Here is a 16,452-nt window from a genome sequence, read left to right as displayed (position 1 = left end):
ATCCCATGCCAACCGGCGATCTGATCGATACCCATTGCTTCGCGATGGGGTCGGTGCGATTTTCCTAAGAATCCACTGCCCGGTTCTCGTTCCGGTCCATCCGACCGGAGATGCGGTAAAAATAAAAAGGGGGGGGTGCAACACGAGGACTTCCCAGGAGGTCACCCATCCTAGTACTACTCTCGCCCAAGCACGTTTAACTGCGGAGTTCTGATGGGATCCGGTGCATTAGTGCTGGTATGATCGCACCCATCATGCTACCAGCGAAAAACTAATATAATCCTATTACGACCTAGCCGCACCCTGCCTATCCCATGCCAACTGGCGATCTGATTGATAGCGATGGGGTCGGTGCGATTTTCCTAAGAATCCATTGCCCGGTTGTCGTTCCGGTCCATCCGACCGGAGATGCGGTAAAAATAAAAAGGGGGGGTGCAACACGAGGACTTCCCAGGAGGTCACCCATCCTAGTACTACTCTCGCCCAAGCACGCTTAACTGCGGGGTTCTGATGGGATCCGGTGCATTAGTGCTGGTATGATCGCACCCATCATGCTACCAGCGAAAAACTAATATAATCCTATTACGACCTAGCCGCACCCTGCCTATCCCATGCCAACCGGCGATCTGATCGATACCCATTGCTACGCGATGGGGTCGGTGCGATTTTCCTAAGAATCCATTGCCCGGTACTCGTTCCGGTCCATCCGACCGGAGATGCGGTAAAAATAAAAAAGGGGGGTGCAACACGAGGACTTCCCAGGAGGTCACCCATCCTAGTACTACTCTCGCCCAAGCACGCTTAACTGCGGAGTTCTGATGGGATCCGGTGCATTAGTGCTGGTATGATCGCACCCATCATGCTACCAGCGAAAAACTAATATAATCCTATTACGACCTAGCCGCACCCTGCCTATCCCATGCCAACTGGCGATCTGATTGATAGCGATGGGGTCGGTGCGATTTTCCTAAGAATCCATGGCCCGGTTGTCGTTCCGGTCCATCCGGCCGGAGATGCGGTAAAAATAAAATGGGGGGGTGCAACACGAGGACTTCCCAGGAGGTCAACCATCCTAGTACTACTCTCGCCCAAGCACGCTTAACTGCGGAGTTCTGATGGGATCCGGTGCATTAGTGCTGGTATGATCGCACCCATCATGCTACCAGCGAAAAACTAATATAATCCTATTACGACCTAGCCGCACCCTGCCTATCCCATGCCAACCGGCGATCTGATCGATACCCATTGCTACGCGATGGGGTCGGTGCGATTTTCCTAAGAATCCATTGCCCGGTTCTCGTTCCGGTCCATCCGACCGGAGATGCGGTAAAAATAAAAAAGGGGGGTGCAACACGAGGACTTCCCAGGAGGTCACCCATCCTAGTACTACTCTCGCCCAAGCACGCTTAACTGCGGAGTTCTGATGGGATCCGGTCCATTAGTGCTGGTATGATCGCACCCATCATGCTATCTGCGAAAAACTAATATAATCCTATTACGACCTAGCCGCACCCTGCCTATCCCATGCCAACCGGCGATCTGATCGATACCCATCGCTACGCGATGGGGTCGGTGCGATTTTCCTAAGAATCCATTGCCCGGTTCTCGTTCCGGTCCATCCAGCCGGAGATGCGGTAAAAATAAAAAAGGGGGGTGCAACACGAGGACTTCCCAGGAGGTCACCCATCCTAGTACTACTCTCGCCCAAGCACGCTTAACTGCGGAGTTCTGATGGGATCCGGTGCATTAGTGCTGGTATGATCGCACCCATCATGCTACCAACGAAAAACTAATATAATCCTATTACGACCTAGCCGCACCCTGCCTATCCCATGCCAACCGGCGATCTGATCGATACCCATTGCTACGCGATGGGGTCGGTGCGATTTTCCTAAGAATCCATTGCCCGGTTCTCGTTCCGGTCCATCCGACCGGAGATACGGTAAAAATAAAAAGGGGGGGTGCAACACGAGGACTTCCCAGGAGGTCACCCATCCTAGTACTACTCTCGCCCAAGCACGCTTAACTGCGGAGTTCTAATGGGATCCGGTGCATTAGTGTTGGTATGATCGCACCCATCATGCTACCAGCGAAAAACTAATATAATCCTATTACGACCTAGCCGCACCCTGCCTATCCCATGCCAACCGGCGATCTGATCGATACCCATTGCTACGCGATGGGGTCGGTGCGATTTTCCTAAGAATCCATTGCCCGGTTGTCGTTCCGGTCCATCCGACCGGAGATGCGGTAAAAATAAAAAGGGGGGGTGCAACACGAGGACTTCCCAGGAGGTCACCCATCCTAGTACTACTCTCGCCCAAGCACGCTTAACTGCGGAGTTCTGATGGGATCCGGTGCATTAGTGCTGGTATGATCGCACCCATCATGCTACCAGCGAAAAACTAATATAATCCTATTACGACCTAGCCGCACCCTGCCTATCCCATGCCAACTGGCGATCTGATTGATAGCGATGGGGTCGGTGCGATTTTCCTAAGAATCCATTGCCCGGTTGTCGTTCCGGTCCATCCGACCGGAGATGCGGTAAAAATAAAAAGGGGGGGTGCAACACGAGGACTTCCCAGGAGGTCACCCATCCTAGTACTACTCTCGCCCAAGCACGCTTAACTGCGGAGTTCTGATGGGATCCGGTGCATTAGTGCTGGTATGATCGCACCCATCATGCTACCAGCGAAAAACTAATATAATCCTATTACGACCTAGCCGCACCCTGCCTATCCCATGCCAACCGGCGATCTGATCGATACCCATAGCTACGCGATGGGGTCGGTTCGATTTTCCTAAGAATCCATTGCCCGGTTCTCGTTCCGGTCCATCCGACCGGAGATGCGGTAAAAATAAAAAGGGGGGGTGCAACACGAGGACTTCCCAGGAGGTCACCCATCCTAGTACTACTCTCGCCCAAGCACGCTTAACTGCGGAGTTCTGATGGGATCCGGTGCATTAGTGCTGGTATGATCGCACCCATCATGCTACCAGCGAAAAACTAATATAATCCTATTACGACCTAGCCGCACCCTGCCTATCCCATGCCAACCGGCGATCTGATCGATACCCATTGCTACGCGATGGGGTCGGTGCGATTTTCCTAAGAATCCATTGCCCGGTTCTCGTTCCGGTCCATCCGACCGGAGATACGGTAAAAATAAAAAGGGGGGGTGCAACACGAGGACTTCCCAGGAGGTCACCCATCCTAGTACTACTCTCGCCCAAGCACGCTTAACTGCGGAGTTCTAATGGGATCCGGTGCATTAGTGTTGGTATGATCGCACCCATCATGCTACCAGCGAAAAACTAATATAATCCTATTACGACCTAGCCGCACCCTGCCTATCCCATGCCAACTGGCGATCTGATCGATACCCATTGCTACGCGATGGGGTCGGTGCGATTTTCCTAAGAATCCATTGCCCGGTTGTCGTTCCGGTCCATCCGACCGGAGATGCGGTAAAAATAAAAAGGGGGGGTGCAACACGAGGACTTCCCAGGAGGTCACCCATCCTAGTACAACTCTCGCCCAAGCACGCTTAACTGCGGAGTTCTGATGGGATCCGGTGCATTAGTGCTGGTATGATCGCACCCATCAAGCTACCAGCGAAAAACTAATATAATCCTATTACGACCTAGCCGCACCCTGCCTATCCCATGCCAACTGGCGATCTGATTGATAGCGATGGGGTCGGTGCGATTTTCCTAAGAATCCATTGCCCGGTTGTCGTTCCGGTCCATCCGACCGGAGATGCGGTAAAAATAAAAAGGGGGGGTGCAACACGAGGACTTCCCAGGAGGTCACCCATCCTAGTACAACTCTCACCCAAGCACTCTTAACTGCGGAGTTCTGATGGGATTCGGTGCATTAGTGCTGGTATGATCGCACCCATCAAGCTACCAGCGAAAAACTAATATAATCCTATTACGACCTAGCCGCACCCTACCTATCCCATGCCAACCGGCGATCTGATCGATACCCATTGCTACGCGATGGGGTCGGTTCGATTTTCCTAAGAATCCATTGCCCGGTTCTCGTTCCGGTCCATCCGACCGGAGATGCGGTAAAAATAAAAAGGGGGGGGTGCAACACGAGGACTTCCCAGGAGGTCACCCATCCTAGTACTACTCTCGCCCAAGCACGCTTAACTGCGGAGTTCTGATGGGATCCGGTGCATTAGTGCTGGTATGATCGCACCCATCATGCTACCAGCGAAAAACTAATATAATCCTATTACGACCTAGCCGCACCCTGCCTATCCCATGCCAACCGGCGATCTGATCGATACCCATTGCTACGCGATGGGGTCGGTGCGATTTTCCTAAGAATCCATTGCCCGGTTCTCGTTCCGGTCCATCCGACCGGAGATGCGGTAAAAATAAAAAGGGGGGGTGCAACACGAGGACTTCCCAGGAGGTCACCCATCCTAGTACTACTCTCGCCCAAGCACGCTTAACTGCGGAGTTCTGATGGGATCCGGTGCATTAGTGCTGGTATGATCGCACCCATCATGCTACCAGCGAAAAACTAATATAATCCTATTACGACCTAGCCGCACCCTGCCTATCCCATGCCAACCGGCGATCTGATCGATACCCATTGCTACGCGATGGGGTCGGTCCGATTTTCCTAAGAATCCACTGCCCGGTTCTCGTTCCGGTCCATCCGACCGGAGATGCGGTAAAAATAAAAAGGGGGGGTGCAACACGAGGACTTCCCAGGAGGTCACCCATCCTAGTACTACCCTCGCCCAAGCACGCTTAACTGCGGAGTTCTGATGGGATCCGGTGCATTAGTGCTGGTATGATCGCACCCATCATGCTACCAGCGAAAAACTAATATAATCCTATTACGACCTAGCCGCACCCTGCCTATCCCATGCCAACCGGCGATCTGATCGATACCCATTGCTACGCGATGGGGTCGGTTCGATTTTCCTAAGAATCCATTGCCCGGTTCTCATTCCGGTCCATCCGACCGGAGATGCGGTAAAAATAAAAAGGGGGGGTGCAACACGAGGACTTCCCAGGAGGTCACCCATCCTAGTACTACTCTCGCCCAAGCACGCTTAACTGCGGAGTTCTGATGGGATCCGGTGCATTAGTGCTGGTATGATCGCACCCATCATGCTACCAGCGAAAAACTAATATAATCCTATTACGACCTAGCCGCACCCTGCCTATCCCATGCCAACCGGCGATCTGATCGATACCCATTGCTACGCGATGGGGTCGGTGCGATTTTCCTAAGAATCCATTGCCCGGTTGTCGTTCCGGTCCATCCGACCGGAGATGCGGTAAAAATAAAAAGGGGGGGTGCAACACGAGGACTTCCCAGGAGGTCACCCATCCTAGTACTACTCTCGCCCAAGCACAGTTAACTGCGGAGTTCTGATGGGATCCGGTGCATTAGTGCTGGTATGATCGCACCCATCAAGCTACCAGCGAAAAACTAATATAATCCTATTACGACCTAGCCGCACCCTGCCTATCCCATGCCAACTGGCGATCTGATTGATAGCGATGGGGTCGGTGCGATTTTCCTAAGAATCCATTGCCCGGTTGTCGTTCCGGTCCATCCGACCGGAGATGCGGTAAAAATAAAAAGGGGGGGTGCAACACGAGGACTTCCCAGGAGGTCACCCATCCTAGTACAACTCTCACCCAAGCACGCTTAACTGCGGAGTTCTGATGGGATTCGGTGCATTAGTGCTGGTATGATCGCACCCATCAAGCTACCAGCGAAAAACTAATATAATCCTATTACGACCTAGCCGCACCCTGCCTATCCCATGCCAACCGGCGATCTGATCGATACCCATCGCTACGCGATGGGGTCGGTGCGATTTTCCTAAGAATCCATTGCCCGGTTCTCGTTCCGGTCCATCCAGCCGGAGATGCGGTAAAAATAAAAAAGGGGGGTGCAACACGAGGACTTCCCAGGAGGTCACCCATCCTAGTACAACTCTCACCCAAGCACGCTTAACTGCGGAGTTCTGATGGGATTCGGTGCATTAGTGCTGGTATGATCGCACCCATCAAGCTACCAGCGAAAAACTAATATAATCCTATTACGACCTAGCCGCACCCTGCCTATCCCATGCCAACCGGCGATCTGATCGATACCCATTGCTTCGCGATGGGGTCGGTGCGATTTTCCTAAGAATCCACTGCCCGGTTCTCGTTCCGGTCCATCCGACCGGAGATGCGGTAAAAATAAAAAGGGGGGGGTGCAACACGAGGACTTCCCAGGAGGTCACCCATCCTAGTACTACTCTCGCCCAAGCACGCTTAACTGCGGAGTTCTGATGGGATCCGGTGCATTAGTGCTGGTATGATCGCACCCATCATGCTACCAGCGAAAAACTAATATAATCCTATTACGACCTAGCCGCACCCTGCCTATCCCATGCCAACTGGCGATCTGATTGATAGCGATGGGGTCGGTGCGATTTTCCTAAGAATCCATTGCCCGGTTGTCGTTCCGGTCCATCCGACCGGAGATGCGGTAAAAATAAAAAGGGGGGGTGCAACACGAGGACTTCCCAGGAGGTCACCCATCCTAGTACTACTCTCGCCCAAGCACGCTTAACTGCGGGGTTCTGATGGGATCCGGTGCATTAGTGCTGGTATGATCGCACCCATCATGCTACCAGCGAAAAACTAATATAATCCTATTACGACCTAGCCGCACCCTGCCTATCCCATGCCAACCGGCGATCTGATCGATACCCATTGCTACGCGATGGGGTCGGTGCGATTTTCCTAAGAATCCATTGCCCGGTACTCGTTCCGGTCCATCCGACCGGAGATGCGGTAAAAATAAAAAAGGGGGGTGCAACACGAGGACTTCCCAGGAGGTCACCCATCCTAGTACTACTCTCGCCCAAGCACGCTTAACTGCGGAGTTCTGATGGGATCCGGTGCATTAGTGCTGGTATGATCGCACCCATCATGCTACCAGCGAAAAACTAATATAATCCTATTACGACCTAGCCGCACCCTGCCTATCCCATGCCAACTGGCGATCTGATTGATAGCGATGGGGTCGGTGCGATTTTCCTAAGAATCCATGGCCCGGTTGTCGTTCCGGTCCATCCGGCCGGAGATGCGGTAAAAATAAAATGGCGGGGTGCAACACGAGGACTTCCCAGGAGGTCAACCATCCTAGTACTACTCTCGCCCAAGCACGCTTAACTGCGGAGTTCTGATGGGATCCGGTGCATTAGTGCTGGTATGATCGCACCCATCATGCTACCAGCGAAAAACTAATATAATCCTATTACGACCTAGCCGCACCCTGCCTATCCCATGCCAACCGGCGATCTGATCGATACCCATTGCTACGCGATGGGGTCGGTGCGATTTTCCTAAGAATCCATTGCCCGGTTCTCGTTCCGGTCCATCCGACCGGAGATGCGGTAAAAATAAAAAAGGGGGGTGCAACACGAGGACTTCCCAGGAGGTCACCCATCCTAGTACTACTCTCGCCCAAGCACGCTTAACTGCGGAGTTCTGATGGGATCCGGTCCATTAGTGCTGGTATGATCGCACCCATCATGCTATCTGCGAAAAACTAATATAATCCTATTACGACCTAGCCGCACCCTGCCTATCCCATGCCAACCGGCGATCTGATCGATACCCATCGCTACGCGATGGGGTCGGTGCGATTTTCCTAAGAATCCATTGCCCGGTTCTCGTTCCGGTCCATCCAGCCGGAGATGCGGTAAAAATAAAAAAGGGGGGTGCAACACGAGGACTTCCCAGGAGGTCACCCATCCTAGTACTACTCTCGCCCAAGCACGCTTAACTGCGGAGTTCTGATGGGATCCGGTGCATTAGTGCTGGTATGATCGCACCCATCATGCTACCAACGAAAAACTAATATAATCCTATTACGACCTAGCCGCACCCTGCCTATCCCATGCCAACCGGCGATCTGATCGATACCCATTGCTACGCGATGGGGTCGGTGCGATTTTCCTAAGAATCCATTGCCCGGTTCTCGTTCCGGTCCATCCGACCGGAGATACGGTAAAAATAAAAAGGGGGGGTGCAACACGAGGACTTCCCAGGAGGTCACCCATCCTAGTACTACTCTCGCCCAAGCACGCTTAACTGCGGAGTTCTAATGGGATCCGGTGCATTAGTGTTGGTATGATCGCACCCATCATGCTACCAGCGAAAAACTAATATAATCCTATTACGACCTAGCCGCACCCTGCCTATCCCATGCCAACCGGCGATCTGATCGATACCCATTGCTACGCGATGGGGTCGGTGCGATTTTCCTAAGAATCCATTGCCCGGTTGTCGTTCCGGTCCATCCGACCGGAGATGCGGTAAAAATAAAAAGGGGGGGTGCAACACGAGGACTTCCCAGGAGGTCACCCATCCTAGTACTACTCTCGCCCAAGCACGCTTAACTGCGGAGTTCTGATGGGATCCGGTGCATTAGTGCTGGTATGATCGCACCCATCATGCTACCAGCGAAAAACTAATATAATCCTATTACGACCTAGCCGCACCCTGCCTATCCCATGCCAACTGGCGATCTGATTGATAGCGATGGGGTCGGTGCGATTTTCCTAAGAATCCATTGCCCGGTTGTCGTTCCGGTCCATCCGACCGGAGATGCGGTAAAAATAAAAAGGGGGGGTGCAACACGAGGACTTCCCAGGAGGTCACCCATCCTAGTACTACTCTCGCCCAAGCACGCTTAACTGCGGAGTTCTGATGGGATCCGGTGCATTAGTGCTGGTATGATCGCACCCATCATGCTACCAGCGAAAAACTAATATAATCCTATTACGACCTAGCCGCACCCTGCCTATCCCATGCCAACCGGCGATCTGATCGATACCCATAGCTACGCGATGGGGTCGGTTCGATTTTCCTAAGAATCCATTGCCCGGTTCTCGTTCCGGTCCATCCGACCGGAGATGCGGTAAAAATAAAAAGGGGGGGTGCAACACGAGGACTTCCCAGGAGGTCACCCATCCTAGTACTACTCTCGCCCAAGCACGCTTAACTGCGGAGTTCTGATGGGATCCGGTGCATTAGTGCTGGTATGATCGCACCCATCATGCTACCAGCGAAAAACTAATATAATCCTATTACGACCTAGCCGCACCCTGCCTATCCCATGCCAACCGGCGATCTGATCGATACCCATTGCTACGCGATGGGGTCGGTGCGATTTTCCTAAGAATCCATTGCCCGGTTCTCGTTCCGGTCCATCCGACCGGAGATACGGTAAAAATAAAAAGGGGGGGTGCAACACGAGGACTTCCCAGGAGGTCACCCATCCTAGTACTACTCTCGCCCAAGCACGCTTAACTGCGGAGTTCTAATGGGATCCGGTGCATTAGTGTTGGTATGATCGCACCCATCATGCTACCAGCGAAAAACTAATATAATCCTATTACGACCTAGCCGCACCCTGCCTATCCCATGCCAACTGGCGATCTGATCGATACCCATTGCTACGCGATGGGGTCGGTGCGATTTTCCTAAGAATCCATTGCCCGGTTGTCGTTCCGGTCCATCCGACCGGAGATGCGGTAAAAATAAAAAGGGGGGGTGCAACACGAGGACTTCCCAGGAGGTCACCCATCCTAGTACAACTCTCGCCCAAGCACGCTTAACTGCGGAGTTCTGATGGGATCCGGTGCATTAGTGCTGGTATGATCGCACCCATCAAGCTACCAGCGAAAAACTAATATAATCCTATTACGACCTAGCCGCACCCTGCCTATCCCATGCCAACTGGCGATCTGATTGATAGCGATGGGGTCGGTGCGATTTTCCTAAGAATCCATTGCCCGGTTGTCGTTCCGGTCCATCCGACCGGAGATGCGGTAAAAATAAAAAGGGGGGGTGCAACACGAGGACTTCCCAGCAGGTCACCCATCCTAGTACAACTCTCACCCAAGCACGCTTAACTGCGGAGTTCTGATGGGATTCGGTGCATTAGTGCTGGTATGATCGCACCCATCAAGCTACCAGCGAAAAACTAATATAATCCTATTACGACCTAGCCGCACCCTGCCTATCCCATGCCAACCGGCGATCTGATCGATACCCATTGCTACGCGATGGGGTCGGTTCGATTTTCCTAAGAATCCATTGCCCGGTTCTCGTTCCGGTCCATCCGACCGGAGATGCGGTAAAAATAAAAAGGGGGGGGTGCAACACGAGGACTTCCCAGGAGGTCACCCATCCTAGTACTACTCTCGCCCAAGCACGCTTAACTGCGGAGTTCTGATGGGATCCGGTGCATTAGTGCTGGTATGATCGCACCCATCATGCTACCAGCGAAAAACTAATATAATCCTATTACGACCTAGCCGCACCCTGCCTATCCCATGCCAACCGGCGATCTGATCGATACCCATTGCTACGCGATGGGGTCGGTGCGATTTTCCTAAGAATCCATTGCCCGGTTCTCGTTCCGGTCCATCCGACCGGAGATGCGGTAAAAATAAAAAGGGGGGGTGCAACACGAGGACTTCCCAGGAGGTCACCCATCCTAGTACTACTCTCGCCCAAGCACGCTTAACTGCGGAGTTCTGATGGGATCCGGTGCATTAGTGCTGGTATGATCGCACCCATCATGCTACCAGCGAAAAACTAATATAATCCTATTACGACCTAGCCGCACCCTGCCTATCCCATGCCAACCGGCGATCTGATCGATACCCATTGCTACGCGATGGGGTCGGTCCGATTTTCCTAAGAATCCACTGCCCGGTTCTCGTTCCGGTCCATCCGACCGGAGATGCGGTAAAAATAAAAAGGGGGGGTGCAACACGAGGACTTCCCAGGAGGTCACCCATCCTAGTACTACTCTCGCCCAAGCACGCTTAACTGCGGAGTTCTGATGGGATCCGGTGCATTAGTGCTGGTATGATCGCACCCATCATGCTACCAGCGAAAAACTAATATAATCCTATTACGACCTAGCCGCACCCTGCCTATCCCATGCCAACCGGCGATCTGATCGATACCCATTGCTACGAGATGGGGTCGGTGCGATTTTCCTAAGAATCCATTGCCCGGTTGTCGTTCCGGTCCATCCGACCGGAGATGCGGTAAAAATAAAAAGGGGGGGTGCAACACGAGGACTTCCCAGGAGGTCACCCATCCTAGTACTACTCTCGCCCAAGCACAGTTAACTGCGGAGTTCTGATGGGATCCGGTGCATTAGTGCTGGTATGATCGCACCCATCAAGCTACCAGCGAAAAACTAATATAATCCTATTACGACCTAGCCGCACCCTGCCTATCCCATGCCAACTGGCGATCTGATTGATAGCGATGGGGTCGGTGCGATTTTCCTAAGAATCCATTGCCCGGTTGTCGTTCCGGTCCATCCGACCGGAGATGCGGTAAAAATAAAAAGGGGGGGTGCAACACGAGGACTTCCCAGGAGGTCACCCATCCTAGTACAACTCTCACCCAAGCACGCTTAACTGCGGAGTTCTGATGGGATTCGGTGCATTAGTGCTGGTATGATCGCACCCATCAAGCTACCAGCGAAAAACTAATATAATCCTATTACGACCTAGCCGCACCCTGCCTATCCCATGCCAACCGGCGATCTGATCGATACCCATTGCTACGCGATGGGGTCGGTTCGATTTTCCTAAGAATCCATTGCCCGGTTCTCGTTCCGGTCCATCCGACCGGAGATGCGGTAAAAATAAAAAGGGGGGGGTGCAACACGAGGACTTCCCAGGAGGTCACCCATCCTAGTACTACTCTCGCCCAAGCACGCTTAACTGCGGAGTTCTGATGGGATCCGGTGCATTAGTGCTGGTATGATCGCACCCATCATGCTACCAGCGAAAAACTAATATAATCCTATTACGACCTAGCCGCACCCTGCCTATCCCATGCCAACCGGCGATCTGATCGATACCCATTGCTACGCGATGGGGTCGGTGCGATTTTCCTAAGAATCCATTGCCCGGTTCTCGTTCCGGTCCATCCGACCGGAGATGCGGTAAAAATAAAAAGGGGGGGTGCAACACGAGGACTTCCCAGGAGGTCACCCATCCTAGTACTACTCTCGCCCAAGCACGCTTAACTGCGGAGTTCTGATGGGATCCGGTCCATTAGTGCTGGTATGATCGCACCCATCATGCTATCTGCGAAAAACTAATATAATCCTATTACGACCTAGCCGCACCCTGCCTATCCCATGCCAACCGGCGATCTGATCGATACCCATCGCTACGCGATGGGGTCGGTGCGATTTTCCTAAGAATCCATTGCCCGGTTCTCGTTCCGGTCCATCCAGCCGGAGATGCGGTAAAAATAAAAAAGGGGGGTGCAACACGAGGACTTCCCAGGAGGTCACCCATCCTAGTACTACTCTCGCCCAAGCACGCTTAACTGCGGAGTTCTGATGGGATCCGGTGCATTAGTGCTGGTATGATCGCACCCATCATGCTACCAACGAAAAACTAATATAATCCTATTACGACCTAGCCGCACCCTGCCTATCCCATGCCAACCGGCGATCTGATCGATACCCATTGCTACGCGATGGGGTCGGTGCGATTTTCCTAAGAATCCATTGCCCGGTTCTCGTTCCGGTCCATCCGACCGGAGATACGGTAAAAATAAAAAGGGGGGGTGCAACACGAGGACTTCCCAGGAGGTCACCCATCCTAGTACTACTCTCGCCCAAGCACGCTTAACTGCGGAGTTCTAATGGGATCCGGTGCATTAGTGTTGGTATGATCGCACCCATCATGCTACCAGCGAAAAACTAATATAATCCTATTACGACCTAGCCGCACCCTGCCTATCCCATGCCAACCGGCGATCTGATCGATACCCATTGCTACGCGATGGGGTCGGTGCGATTTTCCTAAGAATCCATTGCCCGGTTGTCGTTCCGGTCCATCCGACCGGAGATGCGGTAAAAATAAAAAGGGGGGGTGCAACACGAGGACTTCCCAGGAGGTCACCCATCCTAGTACTACTCTCGCCCAAGCACGCTTAACTGCGGAGTTCTGATGGGATCCGGTGCATTAGTGCTGGTATGATCGCACCCATCATGCTACCAGCGAAAAACTAATATAATCCTATTACGACCTAGCCGCACCCTGCCTATCCCATGCCAACTGGCGATCTGATTGATAGCGATGGGGTCGGTGCGATTTTCCTAAGAATCCATTGCCCGGTTGTCGTTCCGGTCCATCCGACCGGAGATGCGGTAAAAATAAAAAGGGGGGGTGCAACACGAGGACTTCCCAGGAGGTCACCCATCCTAGTACTACTCTCGCCCAAGCACGCTTAACTGCGGAGTTCTGATGGGATCCGGTGCATTAGTGCTGGTATGATCGCACCCATCATGCTACCAGCGAAAAACTAATATAATCCTATTACGACCTAGCCGCACCCTGCCTATCCCATGCCAACCGGCGATCTGATCGATACCCATAGCTACGCGATGGGGTCGGTTCGATTTTCCTAAGAATCCATTGCCCGGTTCTCGTTCCGGTCCATCCGACCGGAGATGCGGTAAAAATAAAAAGGGGGGGTGCAACACGAGGACTTCCCAGGAGGTCACCCATCCTAGTACTACTCTCGCCCAAGCACGCTTAACTGCGGAGTTCTGATGGGATCCGGTGCATTAGTGCTGGTATGATCGCACCCATCATGCTACCAGCGAAAAACTAATATAATCCTATTACGACCTAGCCGCACCCTGCCTATCCCATGCCAACCGGCGATCTGATCGATACCCATTGCTACGCGATGGGGTCGGTGCGATTTTCCTAAGAATCCATTGCCCGGTTCTCGTTCCGGTCCATCCGACCGGAGATACGGTAAAAATAAAAAGGGGGGGTGCAACACGAGGACTTCCCAGGAGGTCACCCATCCTAGTACTACTCTCGCCCAAGCACGCTTAACTGCGGAGTTCTAATGGGATCCGGTGCATTAGTGTTGGTATGATCGCACCCATCATGCTACCAGCGAAAAACTAATATAATCCTATTACGACCTAGCCGCACCCTGCCTATCCCATGCCAACTGGCGATCTGATCGATACCCATTGCTACGCGATGGGGTCGGTGCGATTTTCCTAAGAATCCATTGCCCGGTTGTCGTTCCGGTCCATCCGACCGGAGATGCGGTAAAAATAAAAAGGGGGGGTGCAACACGAGGACTTCCCAGGAGGTCACCCATCCTAGTACAACTCTCGCCCAAGCACGCTTAACTGCGGAGTTCTGATGGGATCCGGTGCATTAGTGCTGGTATGATCGCACCCATCAAGCTACCAGCGAAAAACTAATATAATCCTATTACGACCTAGCCGCACCCTGCCTATCCCATGCCAACTGGCGATCTGATTGATAGCGATGGGGTCGGTGCGATTTTCCTAAGAATCCATTGCCCGGTTGTCGTTCCGGTCCATCCGACCGGAGATGCGGTAAAAATAAAAAGGGGGGGTGCAACACGAGGACTTCCCAGCAGGTCACCCATCCTAGTACAACTCTCACCCAAGCACGCTTAACTGCGGAGTTCTGATGGGATTCGGTGCATTAGTGCTGGTATGATCGCACCCATCAAGCTACCAGCGAAAAACTAATATAATCCTATTACGACCTAGCCGCACCCTGCCTATCCCATGCCAACCGGCGATCTGATCGATACCCATTGCTACGCGATGGGGTCGGTTCGATTTTCCTAAGAATCCATTGCCCGGTTCTCGTTCCGGTCCATCCGACCGGAGATGCGGTAAAAATAAAAAGGGGGGGGTGCAACACGAGGACTTCCCAGGAGGTCACCCATCCTAGTACTACTCTCGCCCAAGCACGCTTAACTGCGGAGTTCTGATGGGATCCGGTGCATTAGTGCTGGTATGATCGCACCCATCATGCTACCAGCGAAAAACTAATATAATCCTATTACGACCTAGCCGCACCCTGCCTATCCCATGCCAACCGGCGATCTGATCGATACCCATTGCTACGCGATGGGGTCGGTGCGATTTTCCTAAGAATCCATTGCCCGGTTCTCGTTCCGGTCCATCCGACCGGAGATGCGGTAAAAATAAAAAGGGGGGGTGCAACACGAGGACTTCCCAGGAGGTCACCCATCCTAGTACTACTCTCGCCCAAGCACGCTTAACTGCGGAGTTCTGATGGGATCCGGTGCATTAGTGCTGGTATGATCGCACCCATCATGCTACCAGCGAAAAACTAATATAATCCTATTACGACCTAGCCGCACCCTGCCTATCCCATGCCAACCGGCGATCTGATCGATACCCATTGCTACGCGATGGGGTCGGTCCGATTTTCCTAAGAATCCACTGCCCGGTTCTCGTTCCGGTCCATCCGACCGGAGATGCGGTAAAAATAAAAAGGGGGGGTGCAACACGAGGACTTCCCAGGAGGTCACCCATCCTAGTACTACCCTCGCCCAAGCACGCTTAACTGCGGAGTTCTGATGGGATCCGGTGCATTAGTGCTGGTATGATCGCACCCATCATGCTACCAGCGAAAAACTAATATAATCCTATTACGACCTAGCCGCACCCTGCCTATCCCATGCCAACCGGCGATCTGATCGATACCCATTGCTACGCGATGGGGTCGGTTCGATTTTCCTAAGAATCCATTGCCCGGTTCTCATTCCGGTCCATCCGACCGGAGATGCGGTAAAAATAAAAAGGGGGGGTGCAACACGAGGACTTTCCAGGAGGTCACCCATCCTAGTACTACTCTCGCCCAAGCACGCTTAACTGCGGAGTTCTGATGGGATCCGGTGCATTAGTGCTGGTATGATCGCACCCATCATGCTACCAGCGAAAAACTAATATAATCCTATTACGACCTAGCCGCACCCTGCCTATCCCATGCCAACCGGCGATCTGATCGATACCCATTGCTACGAGATGGGGTCGGTGCGATTTTCCTAAGAATCCATTGCCCGGTTGTCGTTCCGGTCCATCCGACCGGAGATGCGGTAAAAATAAAAAGGGGGGGTGCAACACGAGGACTTCCCAGGAGGTCACCCATCCTAGTACTACTCTCGCCCAAGCACAGTTAACTGCGGAGTTCTGATGGGATCCGGTGCATTAGTGCTGGTATGATCGCACCCATCAAGCTACCAGCGAAAAACTAATATAATCCTATTACGACCTAGCCGCACCCTGCCTATCCCATGCCAACTGGCGATCTGATTGATAGCGATGGGGTCGGTGCGATTTTCCTAAGAATCCATTGCCCGGTTGTCGTTCCGGTCCATCCGACCGGAGATGCGGTAAAAATAAAAAGGGGGGGTGCAACACGAGGACTTCCCAGGAGGTCACCCATCCTAGTACAACTCTCACCCAAGCACGCTTAACTGCGGAGTTCTGATGGGATTCGGTGCATTAGTGCTGGTATGATCGCACCCATCAAGCTACCAGCG

General features: G+C 52.8%; 54 non-coding genes across 54 annotated transcripts; all 54 read right to left on the bottom strand.

Annotated features, from left to right (window-relative positions):
- Positions 1 to 132: 132 nt before the first annotated feature.
- Positions 133 to 251, bottom strand: LOC122287267. The gene has a single exon (XR_006234568.1). It is a non-coding gene; the product is annotated as a 5S ribosomal RNA (ribosomal RNA).
- Positions 252 to 429: 178 nt separating this feature from the next.
- Positions 430 to 548, bottom strand: LOC122288277. The gene has a single exon (XR_006235546.1). It is a non-coding gene; the product is annotated as a 5S ribosomal RNA (ribosomal RNA).
- A 189-nt stretch (positions 549 to 737) lies between these two features.
- On the bottom strand, positions 738 to 856 carry LOC122285284. Its single transcript, XR_006232625.1, has one exon. It is a non-coding gene; the product is annotated as a 5S ribosomal RNA (ribosomal RNA).
- Positions 857 to 1,034: 178 nt separating this feature from the next.
- On the bottom strand, positions 1,035 to 1,153 carry LOC122287636. Its single transcript, XR_006234926.1, has one exon. It is a non-coding gene; the product is annotated as a 5S ribosomal RNA (ribosomal RNA).
- A 189-nt stretch (positions 1,154 to 1,342) lies between these two features.
- Positions 1,343 to 1,461, bottom strand: LOC122288423. The gene has a single exon (XR_006235684.1). It is a non-coding gene; the product is annotated as a 5S ribosomal RNA (ribosomal RNA).
- Positions 1,462 to 1,650: 189 nt separating this feature from the next.
- LOC122285283 lies at positions 1,651 to 1,769 on the bottom strand. Its single transcript, XR_006232624.1, has one exon. It is a non-coding gene; the product is annotated as a 5S ribosomal RNA (ribosomal RNA).
- A 189-nt stretch (positions 1,770 to 1,958) lies between these two features.
- Positions 1,959 to 2,077, bottom strand: LOC122288579. The gene has a single exon (XR_006235836.1). It is a non-coding gene; the product is annotated as a 5S ribosomal RNA (ribosomal RNA).
- Positions 2,078 to 2,266: 189 nt separating this feature from the next.
- LOC122285282 lies at positions 2,267 to 2,385 on the bottom strand. The gene has a single exon (XR_006232623.1). It is a non-coding gene; the product is annotated as a 5S ribosomal RNA (ribosomal RNA).
- A 178-nt stretch (positions 2,386 to 2,563) lies between these two features.
- On the bottom strand, positions 2,564 to 2,682 carry LOC122285281. The gene has a single exon (XR_006232622.1). It is a non-coding gene; the product is annotated as a 5S ribosomal RNA (ribosomal RNA).
- A 189-nt stretch (positions 2,683 to 2,871) lies between these two features.
- On the bottom strand, positions 2,872 to 2,990 carry LOC122285280. The gene has a single exon (XR_006232621.1). It is a non-coding gene; the product is annotated as a 5S ribosomal RNA (ribosomal RNA).
- A 189-nt stretch (positions 2,991 to 3,179) lies between these two features.
- LOC122288578 lies at positions 3,180 to 3,298 on the bottom strand. Its single transcript, XR_006235835.1, has one exon. It is a non-coding gene; the product is annotated as a 5S ribosomal RNA (ribosomal RNA).
- A 189-nt stretch (positions 3,299 to 3,487) lies between these two features.
- LOC122287472 lies at positions 3,488 to 3,606 on the bottom strand. Its single transcript, XR_006234765.1, has one exon. It is a non-coding gene; the product is annotated as a 5S ribosomal RNA (ribosomal RNA).
- A 178-nt stretch (positions 3,607 to 3,784) lies between these two features.
- Positions 3,785 to 3,903, bottom strand: LOC122283187. The gene has a single exon (XR_006230666.1). It is a non-coding gene; the product is annotated as a 5S ribosomal RNA (ribosomal RNA).
- Positions 3,904 to 4,093: 190 nt separating this feature from the next.
- LOC122285279 lies at positions 4,094 to 4,212 on the bottom strand. Its single transcript, XR_006232620.1, has one exon. It is a non-coding gene; the product is annotated as a 5S ribosomal RNA (ribosomal RNA).
- Positions 4,213 to 4,401: 189 nt separating this feature from the next.
- LOC122285278 lies at positions 4,402 to 4,520 on the bottom strand. The gene has a single exon (XR_006232619.1). It is a non-coding gene; the product is annotated as a 5S ribosomal RNA (ribosomal RNA).
- Positions 4,521 to 4,709: 189 nt separating this feature from the next.
- LOC122284085 lies at positions 4,710 to 4,828 on the bottom strand. Its single transcript, XR_006231459.1, has one exon. It is a non-coding gene; the product is annotated as a 5S ribosomal RNA (ribosomal RNA).
- A 189-nt stretch (positions 4,829 to 5,017) lies between these two features.
- Positions 5,018 to 5,136, bottom strand: LOC122285277. The gene has a single exon (XR_006232618.1). It is a non-coding gene; the product is annotated as a 5S ribosomal RNA (ribosomal RNA).
- A 189-nt stretch (positions 5,137 to 5,325) lies between these two features.
- On the bottom strand, positions 5,326 to 5,444 carry LOC122288233. Its single transcript, XR_006235503.1, has one exon. It is a non-coding gene; the product is annotated as a 5S ribosomal RNA (ribosomal RNA).
- Positions 5,445 to 5,622: 178 nt separating this feature from the next.
- On the bottom strand, positions 5,623 to 5,741 carry LOC122283201. The gene has a single exon (XR_006230679.1). It is a non-coding gene; the product is annotated as a 5S ribosomal RNA (ribosomal RNA).
- A 189-nt stretch (positions 5,742 to 5,930) lies between these two features.
- LOC122283200 lies at positions 5,931 to 6,049 on the bottom strand. Its single transcript, XR_006230678.1, has one exon. It is a non-coding gene; the product is annotated as a 5S ribosomal RNA (ribosomal RNA).
- A 190-nt stretch (positions 6,050 to 6,239) lies between these two features.
- LOC122285276 lies at positions 6,240 to 6,358 on the bottom strand. Its single transcript, XR_006232617.1, has one exon. It is a non-coding gene; the product is annotated as a 5S ribosomal RNA (ribosomal RNA).
- A 178-nt stretch (positions 6,359 to 6,536) lies between these two features.
- Positions 6,537 to 6,655, bottom strand: LOC122288275. Its single transcript, XR_006235544.1, has one exon. It is a non-coding gene; the product is annotated as a 5S ribosomal RNA (ribosomal RNA).
- Positions 6,656 to 6,844: 189 nt separating this feature from the next.
- Positions 6,845 to 6,963, bottom strand: LOC122285275. The gene has a single exon (XR_006232616.1). It is a non-coding gene; the product is annotated as a 5S ribosomal RNA (ribosomal RNA).
- A 178-nt stretch (positions 6,964 to 7,141) lies between these two features.
- LOC122287635 lies at positions 7,142 to 7,260 on the bottom strand. Its single transcript, XR_006234925.1, has one exon. It is a non-coding gene; the product is annotated as a 5S ribosomal RNA (ribosomal RNA).
- A 189-nt stretch (positions 7,261 to 7,449) lies between these two features.
- Positions 7,450 to 7,568, bottom strand: LOC122288422. The gene has a single exon (XR_006235683.1). It is a non-coding gene; the product is annotated as a 5S ribosomal RNA (ribosomal RNA).
- Positions 7,569 to 7,757: 189 nt separating this feature from the next.
- LOC122285273 lies at positions 7,758 to 7,876 on the bottom strand. The gene has a single exon (XR_006232614.1). It is a non-coding gene; the product is annotated as a 5S ribosomal RNA (ribosomal RNA).
- Positions 7,877 to 8,065: 189 nt separating this feature from the next.
- LOC122288577 lies at positions 8,066 to 8,184 on the bottom strand. Its single transcript, XR_006235834.1, has one exon. It is a non-coding gene; the product is annotated as a 5S ribosomal RNA (ribosomal RNA).
- A 189-nt stretch (positions 8,185 to 8,373) lies between these two features.
- On the bottom strand, positions 8,374 to 8,492 carry LOC122285272. The gene has a single exon (XR_006232613.1). It is a non-coding gene; the product is annotated as a 5S ribosomal RNA (ribosomal RNA).
- Positions 8,493 to 8,670: 178 nt separating this feature from the next.
- On the bottom strand, positions 8,671 to 8,789 carry LOC122285271. The gene has a single exon (XR_006232612.1). It is a non-coding gene; the product is annotated as a 5S ribosomal RNA (ribosomal RNA).
- A 189-nt stretch (positions 8,790 to 8,978) lies between these two features.
- Positions 8,979 to 9,097, bottom strand: LOC122285270. The gene has a single exon (XR_006232611.1). It is a non-coding gene; the product is annotated as a 5S ribosomal RNA (ribosomal RNA).
- A 189-nt stretch (positions 9,098 to 9,286) lies between these two features.
- Positions 9,287 to 9,405, bottom strand: LOC122288575. The gene has a single exon (XR_006235832.1). It is a non-coding gene; the product is annotated as a 5S ribosomal RNA (ribosomal RNA).
- Positions 9,406 to 9,594: 189 nt separating this feature from the next.
- Positions 9,595 to 9,713, bottom strand: LOC122287471. Its single transcript, XR_006234764.1, has one exon. It is a non-coding gene; the product is annotated as a 5S ribosomal RNA (ribosomal RNA).
- A 178-nt stretch (positions 9,714 to 9,891) lies between these two features.
- On the bottom strand, positions 9,892 to 10,010 carry LOC122283246. The gene has a single exon (XR_006230722.1). It is a non-coding gene; the product is annotated as a 5S ribosomal RNA (ribosomal RNA).
- A 190-nt stretch (positions 10,011 to 10,200) lies between these two features.
- Positions 10,201 to 10,319, bottom strand: LOC122285269. The gene has a single exon (XR_006232610.1). It is a non-coding gene; the product is annotated as a 5S ribosomal RNA (ribosomal RNA).
- Positions 10,320 to 10,508: 189 nt separating this feature from the next.
- LOC122285268 lies at positions 10,509 to 10,627 on the bottom strand. The gene has a single exon (XR_006232609.1). It is a non-coding gene; the product is annotated as a 5S ribosomal RNA (ribosomal RNA).
- Positions 10,628 to 10,816: 189 nt separating this feature from the next.
- LOC122285267 lies at positions 10,817 to 10,935 on the bottom strand. Its single transcript, XR_006232608.1, has one exon. It is a non-coding gene; the product is annotated as a 5S ribosomal RNA (ribosomal RNA).
- A 189-nt stretch (positions 10,936 to 11,124) lies between these two features.
- Positions 11,125 to 11,243, bottom strand: LOC122288232. The gene has a single exon (XR_006235502.1). It is a non-coding gene; the product is annotated as a 5S ribosomal RNA (ribosomal RNA).
- Positions 11,244 to 11,421: 178 nt separating this feature from the next.
- Positions 11,422 to 11,540, bottom strand: LOC122283199. The gene has a single exon (XR_006230677.1). It is a non-coding gene; the product is annotated as a 5S ribosomal RNA (ribosomal RNA).
- Positions 11,541 to 11,730: 190 nt separating this feature from the next.
- Positions 11,731 to 11,849, bottom strand: LOC122285266. The gene has a single exon (XR_006232607.1). It is a non-coding gene; the product is annotated as a 5S ribosomal RNA (ribosomal RNA).
- A 189-nt stretch (positions 11,850 to 12,038) lies between these two features.
- Positions 12,039 to 12,157, bottom strand: LOC122288421. Its single transcript, XR_006235682.1, has one exon. It is a non-coding gene; the product is annotated as a 5S ribosomal RNA (ribosomal RNA).
- A 189-nt stretch (positions 12,158 to 12,346) lies between these two features.
- LOC122285265 lies at positions 12,347 to 12,465 on the bottom strand. Its single transcript, XR_006232606.1, has one exon. It is a non-coding gene; the product is annotated as a 5S ribosomal RNA (ribosomal RNA).
- Positions 12,466 to 12,654: 189 nt separating this feature from the next.
- LOC122288574 lies at positions 12,655 to 12,773 on the bottom strand. Its single transcript, XR_006235831.1, has one exon. It is a non-coding gene; the product is annotated as a 5S ribosomal RNA (ribosomal RNA).
- A 189-nt stretch (positions 12,774 to 12,962) lies between these two features.
- LOC122285264 lies at positions 12,963 to 13,081 on the bottom strand. The gene has a single exon (XR_006232605.1). It is a non-coding gene; the product is annotated as a 5S ribosomal RNA (ribosomal RNA).
- A 178-nt stretch (positions 13,082 to 13,259) lies between these two features.
- LOC122285262 lies at positions 13,260 to 13,378 on the bottom strand. The gene has a single exon (XR_006232603.1). It is a non-coding gene; the product is annotated as a 5S ribosomal RNA (ribosomal RNA).
- Positions 13,379 to 13,567: 189 nt separating this feature from the next.
- Positions 13,568 to 13,686, bottom strand: LOC122285261. Its single transcript, XR_006232602.1, has one exon. It is a non-coding gene; the product is annotated as a 5S ribosomal RNA (ribosomal RNA).
- A 189-nt stretch (positions 13,687 to 13,875) lies between these two features.
- LOC122288573 lies at positions 13,876 to 13,994 on the bottom strand. Its single transcript, XR_006235830.1, has one exon. It is a non-coding gene; the product is annotated as a 5S ribosomal RNA (ribosomal RNA).
- A 189-nt stretch (positions 13,995 to 14,183) lies between these two features.
- LOC122287470 lies at positions 14,184 to 14,302 on the bottom strand. The gene has a single exon (XR_006234763.1). It is a non-coding gene; the product is annotated as a 5S ribosomal RNA (ribosomal RNA).
- A 178-nt stretch (positions 14,303 to 14,480) lies between these two features.
- On the bottom strand, positions 14,481 to 14,599 carry LOC122283245. Its single transcript, XR_006230721.1, has one exon. It is a non-coding gene; the product is annotated as a 5S ribosomal RNA (ribosomal RNA).
- Positions 14,600 to 14,789: 190 nt separating this feature from the next.
- On the bottom strand, positions 14,790 to 14,908 carry LOC122285260. The gene has a single exon (XR_006232601.1). It is a non-coding gene; the product is annotated as a 5S ribosomal RNA (ribosomal RNA).
- A 189-nt stretch (positions 14,909 to 15,097) lies between these two features.
- On the bottom strand, positions 15,098 to 15,216 carry LOC122285259. Its single transcript, XR_006232600.1, has one exon. It is a non-coding gene; the product is annotated as a 5S ribosomal RNA (ribosomal RNA).
- A 189-nt stretch (positions 15,217 to 15,405) lies between these two features.
- LOC122283967 lies at positions 15,406 to 15,524 on the bottom strand. The gene has a single exon (XR_006231347.1). It is a non-coding gene; the product is annotated as a 5S ribosomal RNA (ribosomal RNA).
- Positions 15,525 to 15,713: 189 nt separating this feature from the next.
- On the bottom strand, positions 15,714 to 15,832 carry LOC122288063. Its single transcript, XR_006235340.1, has one exon. It is a non-coding gene; the product is annotated as a 5S ribosomal RNA (ribosomal RNA).
- A 189-nt stretch (positions 15,833 to 16,021) lies between these two features.
- On the bottom strand, positions 16,022 to 16,140 carry LOC122288231. Its single transcript, XR_006235501.1, has one exon. It is a non-coding gene; the product is annotated as a 5S ribosomal RNA (ribosomal RNA).
- Positions 16,141 to 16,318: 178 nt separating this feature from the next.
- LOC122283198 lies at positions 16,319 to 16,437 on the bottom strand. The gene has a single exon (XR_006230676.1). It is a non-coding gene; the product is annotated as a 5S ribosomal RNA (ribosomal RNA).
- Positions 16,438 to 16,452: the final 15 nt, after the last annotated feature.

This window comes from Carya illinoinensis, chromosome 11, assembly GCF_018687715.1.
Source record: "Carya illinoinensis cultivar Pawnee chromosome 11, C.illinoinensisPawnee_v1, whole genome shotgun sequence".
In the NCBI taxonomy this organism is placed as follows: domain Eukaryota; kingdom Viridiplantae; phylum Streptophyta; class Magnoliopsida; order Fagales; family Juglandaceae; genus Carya; species Carya illinoinensis.
The sequence above is the reverse complement of the archived record's forward strand: the minus strand, read 5'-3'. Positions and strand labels throughout refer to the sequence as shown.